The sequence below is a fragment of the Populus alba genome, chromosome 15 (assembly GCF_005239225.2).
Source record: "Populus alba chromosome 15, ASM523922v2, whole genome shotgun sequence".
NCBI lineage: Eukaryota > Viridiplantae > Streptophyta > Magnoliopsida > Malpighiales > Salicaceae > Populus > Populus alba.
Genome location: NC_133298.1, coordinates 10,699,309 through 10,705,037, shown reverse-complemented (window position 1 = coordinate 10,705,037; position 5,729 = coordinate 10,699,309). Strand labels below are relative to the sequence as shown.

The 5,729-nt window shown below is 33.9% G+C and overlaps 1 non-coding gene across 1 annotated transcript; it reads right to left on the bottom strand.

The window, feature by feature from the left end:
• Nucleotides 1–4,202: 4,202 nt before the first annotated feature.
• LOC118045956 (small nucleolar RNA R71) lies at nt 4,203–4,311 on the bottom strand. The gene has a single exon (XR_004687066.1). It is a non-coding gene; the product is annotated as a small nucleolar RNA R71 (small nucleolar RNA).
• Between the last annotated feature and the right edge of the window lie 1,418 nt (nt 4,312–5,729).

The following is a 5,729-nucleotide window of genomic DNA, read 5'->3' as shown; positions in this document are numbered from 1 at the left end:
ATTTCTCATCTATAAATTCTACTCTTCCTTCCCTTCATTTCTACCCAACCCACACATTCATCAAATACAGAAGTGTGTAGAAATGGCAGGTTCCTCAAGTCATCACATAAACAATATTTGTGTTTTCGGTGGATCCAGTCCTAGGAAAGAAAAAGAGTTTTCAGAATCAGTAAATCATCTTGGTCAGGTACTAGCTGCGCGAAAGATTCATTTAGTGTATGGAGGAGGCAACCTTGGGTTAATGGGAGGTGTGTCAATGGCTGCATTTTAGGAGGTAGTCAAGTTTTGGGGGTTGTCCCCAAAGCTTTAGCACAAGGGGACATCATTGGAAAAACAATTAGAGAGGAATTACAAGTCCCCACAATGTCTGATTGACTGAATGCAATGTTTAACCATGTTGATGCCTTCATTGCCTTACCAGAAGGTCTGGGCACATTGGAAGAGATCTTTCATATTTTCTCTTGGGCCCAACTGCACATTCACCATAAACCCATAAGTTTGTTAAATGTTAATGGTTTTTATGATAAGTTGTTGTCTTTTCTTGATCATGCTGTGGAACAGGAATTTCTAACATCTTCAGCACGACAAATCATAATCTCTGCTGCTACTGCTGAACAATTGATTGACCAATTATAATCTTTCATCCCTGTCATTAATCCCTCTATGAGTTACATAAATTGGTCAACTAAGAAAAGCCGTAAAAAGCTTAGATTGGATTTGAGCCTTCAGTTGTAAAAACTGTGTCTTTTGGTTTTATTATTGTGTTTTGTTGTTTCTTATATTTGTTTAAGTGTGTTTTAGGTTTGTCAGTGTTCGCTATTTCAGGTACTGTCTTCTATACTCTATCTTTCTACTTGAAGACATTGAGGACAATGTCTCATTTTGGTTGGGGGGAAAGAGTAGTAGTTGATATTTAAAAAAAAAAAAAAGAACTGTGTTTTCTATTTCATAAACTATTTGCAAAACTATTGTTACTAGGATGGTAGAGTAAAAGGAGTTCTTTTGTTAAAGTGACTTTTGAGACGCATCTTAGTAAACATTCTTAACAGGGTCTATCAGAATACTTCTTGAAATATTCAGGTTTACAAACTCTCGTATTGGTAGCACTTGATTCTGCTCATATGCTCATTTAACAAGTATTTTTAAATCTTCATCTTCACACACTCACTTTAACATATGATTGTGGGTTGCACATTGGATTATTAAATTATTTATGTTCTTTTGTTAAAGGTAACAACTAAGGAAAAGGGATAGTACATAATTTGATTTGCAAAAAAAAAAAAAAACAATGATAATAAAAAGGTAGATAAGTTTGGTTTCGTAGCCTCCCTAACCTAAGCAATTAAGCCCGAAGAGGTGTTTTAACACTTAATACCCTAAAGTCAACTAACATGGGAGCTATTAGCCCAACGCCTGTTGCATGGGTTGAGGACAAAAGCTTAAGGGAATCAAACATTGCACTATCTACGTATCAAAATCTGTAACCCGAGTTGCTAAGCTCGTAGGGGTGTCTCAACACCTAATGCCCTAAGACCAACTGGTCTGGGAGTCATTAGCCTAAAACTCGTTACATGGGTTAAAGATACATTGTGTTTCAAGTTGTATGTGTATATAAATAAATAAATAAAAAAAGAAAAAGAAAAAAAATATAATAATCCCAACCTAAGGAAGTTAGCCTTAAACATTAGAACAAAATTTGTTTTTCTTCCAAGTAAAGCCAACTATATGTTGATTTTTGAGCACAAAAGAAAGGTTTAGTAATATCTTGTTTAAGAGGTATTGAGCAGATATATGAATTTAATGAGAGTTTGTTTATCTGGATAAATTAAAGTAAGTTGAATGATGAATGCCTTGCTTTATGGAATTTGCAAATTATTTTTTTATTTTAACGCTTTGATTACTAGGAACTAGTAATAAGCTGGTTGGGGGGGTGTGATTAGTACTTAAGAGTGCATATTAATCAAGGTTTTATATCATCATTTTGCACTTAAAGTATCAATAACTCCTTAACTAAAGCATGTTTTATAATAACAACTCTAATACTATAAAATGCCTTAATATATGGTAAATGTTCATTTTAAATACAGGCCTATCACATAAATCAAAGGATTGATTGATGAGTTCAAGTATGAAAATTGAAAGGACAAAGAGAGGGCCAAACTTAGAAAAGAGATGTTGGTGCAGTCCAAACTGGAACACTGTTTGGTAATTAGGTCATATCTCGAGTTCTAGATGTCCAAATGACCTCAAATGTTTACACAGATTCAGTAAGACATAGGCCTACAACTTTCATGTTTTCATCAAGATCTAAGAAGGCTGTTTTCAAGTCCAAATTATAGTAACAACAGAGAAGTCTGAATCTGTCCTGCAGCCGGAACACTATTCAGTGTTTGGCCCATATCTCGAGTTCTAGAAGTCCAAATGACCTCAAAGTTTTACAAAGATTTGTTAAGACAATTTCCTGCAACTTTCATGTTTTCAAGTGAACCCATTTCTGATGCTAGCATTTTCGTTTTATTCAGACAAGAAGATAAGGATTTTCATAAAGTCAAGATTTGGCCACCCACTCAACAATTAGTCATCAAATCAATAATTCTGAATTTTGGCCTATAAAAGGAGGCATTTGCCATGTATTTGGGAGCTTGATTGTTCAGATTAAGTTCATGCTCTTTATTTTCTCTCTTTATATTTTTTTTGTAATTTTTAAGTTTTGCTTTCATTAATATCTTTATATAGTGTAAACTCAGCATGGACCTTAATATTTAATATTAACATGTCTTATCTTTTTATCTTACTAATTCTTAATATCTTGCTTGTTAAATGGTTAATTCTTAATACTTGGTACAACAAATGCTTGGCACTCTCATAGCCCAACCATATGGTATTACCTACACCTAGGCTATGAAAGGAACTTGATTTGTTGTTAACATCAGTTAACATCATGAATTCCTGACAATATTTAAAAGTTTGGTGTTATGTAAATAAGATAATTAATATGATCATGTTAATAATTTATAATGAGCTATTAATGAGAAATCATCCGATTGGAACCTCCTCCGTGTGTGGTTTCCAAATTGAGTAATAAGAGTTTATACTATACTTGTTTGAAATACCATTGGTGGATCCTCTAACCTTGACATTTGTTTTTATCATTGTTTAATCCTTACATTAATCTTCCATCTCAAAGTTCTCATTAATTTCTTCCTCCTCTTCCTTTTACTACTACTACTACTACTACTACTATTATTACTATTACTATTACTATTATTATTTACATTCTGTTTATATTATATAATTTATCTCTTTGATCTTTTCATAAACTCAGTATATAGGCTGGAAACCTGTGACCTGATCTTTTAGATCATTCTCAGGTATAACAATGCCACATACTGAATATTATTATTATTATTATTGTTATTGTTATTACTGTTGTTATTATTATTGTTGTTGTTGTTGTTGTCTTGTTATTTATAATTTATACAATTAACCTATCTGTGGTTCGATCCCGGTCTTGCCGGATTATTTATCACTTTGACACTCCTGCACTTGGGAGAAGACATCAATCTTTTGGTCGTGTCAAGTTTTTGGCGCCTTTGCCGGGGAGGTAAATTCTTGTAGAAATTATAGTATTTATTTTGTTTTCTCTTTTCACTTTTCTTGTATCTAACTTTGTTTCTTTTGTTTTGTTTTGTTTTTTTTTTTTGTTTTATTCTTTTTCTACACGTGCATGAGTGTTTGGTCACGTACATTAAGTGGTAGACTTTGTAGGGTATCCTCATCATGTTCAGAAAATATGGCCGAAGAAGATAACCAGTCACTTCATAATGAGAATAATGAGAATAACCGTGTTAGGACACTTAGAGACCACATGAATCCCACAAGAACAAGTGCACCCTCATGCATAGTTTTCCCTCCTGATGCATCCCATTTTAATTTTAAACCAGGCATTATTCAACTTTTACCTTCTTTTCATGGCTTAGATCTAGAAAATCCATATTTGCATTTGAGAGAATTTGAAGAAGTTTGTAACACCTATAATGACTTAAATTGTAGCATGAATACCATTAGATTAAAGCTTTTTCCTTTTTCTTTAAAAGATAAAGCTAAAACATGGCTACAAAATCTTAGGTCAGGATCCATTCGTGCTTGGGATGAAATGCAACAATAATTTTTAAAGAAGTTTTTTCCATCTCATAGAACCAACTCTTTCAAAAGACAAATCACCAATTTCACTCAAAAACCAGGTGAAACATTTTACCAATGTTGGGATAGGTATCGAGACTTACTTAATACTTGCCCTCATCATGGTTTTGAAACATGGAGATTAGTTTCATAATTTTATGAAGGATTAGCACCTAAAGATAGACAAATGGTTGAATTGATGTGCAATGGAACTTTTGAAGATAAAGACCCTAATCAAGCAATGGAGTACCTAGACTTGCTAGCTGAAAATGCGCAAAATTGGGACACTACAGGCACTTATGAGGCACCAAGTAAAGCCCAACCTCATACATCTAGTGGAGGTATGTATAACCTTAGGGAATATCATGACCTTTAAGCCAAGTTTGCATCTTTAGCTAGAAAAGTCAAGGCACTAGAATTGAAAAAGAGTGGTCAATTAAAATCTGTTCAAGAGATTGTGTGTCAAATCTGTGAAACAAATGAACATGCAACCAATGACTGTCCAACTTTGCCTTCTTTCAAAGAATGCCTCCATGAACAAGCCCATGCTTTAAACAGTTTCCAAATGCCCAATCATAACCCATACTCACAAACATACAACCCTGGTTGGAGAAATCACCCGAATTTCAGTTGGAAGAGTGATAACAACAATGCACAAACTTCACAGCCACCATTTCAAGCACACCATAATTTTCAAAATTCTCATGGATATGCACCTCCTTATGCTCCACCTCCTAGAAGAAATCTTGAGGAAACATTGCATGCATTCATTGAAAAGCAAGAGACAATCAACACTCAACTTACTCAAAGCATGAAAAATTTTAAAGATACTCTTACAAAGTTAACATCAGCTCTCAGTTTTCAAGAGAAAGGTAAGTTTCCATCTTAACCACAGCAAAATCCAAAGGGGCAATACAATGCATATGCAAGTAGTTCCGAAAGCCAACACATGGATCAAGTCAAATCAGTCATCACTCTTCGCAGTGGTAAGGTTATTGAAAAACCCACTTTTGAACCTTGTGAGAAAGATGATGAGTCTATCTCTGAGGGTAAGGAAGGGGTTGAATCTAAACATTGTGAAGAAAAGACTGATTCTCCGCCAGCACTTCCATTTCCCCATGCCATGACCAAACAAAGGAAAGTCAATCACAATTATGAAATCCTTGAAATTTTCAAACAAGTAAGGATCAATATACCTTTGTTGGATGCTATTAAACAGGTACCTTCCTATGCTAAATTTTTTAAAGATCTATGCACTGTGAAGAGAAAACTGAATGTGAAAAAGAAAGCCTTTTTAGCACAATAAGTAAGTGCTATTCTTCAGAACAATAATGCTTTGAAATATAAAGACCCTGGTTGTCCTACAATTTCTTATTTTATTAGAGAACATAAAATTGAAAGAGCCTTGATCTTGGAGCTAGTGTAAATTTACTTCCATATTCAGTTTTTCAAAGTCTCAATCTAGGTGAGTTAAAACCAACTTTTGTAACTCTTTTACTTGCTGATAGATCTGTAAAAGTGCCTAGAGGAATAATTAAAGATGTGTT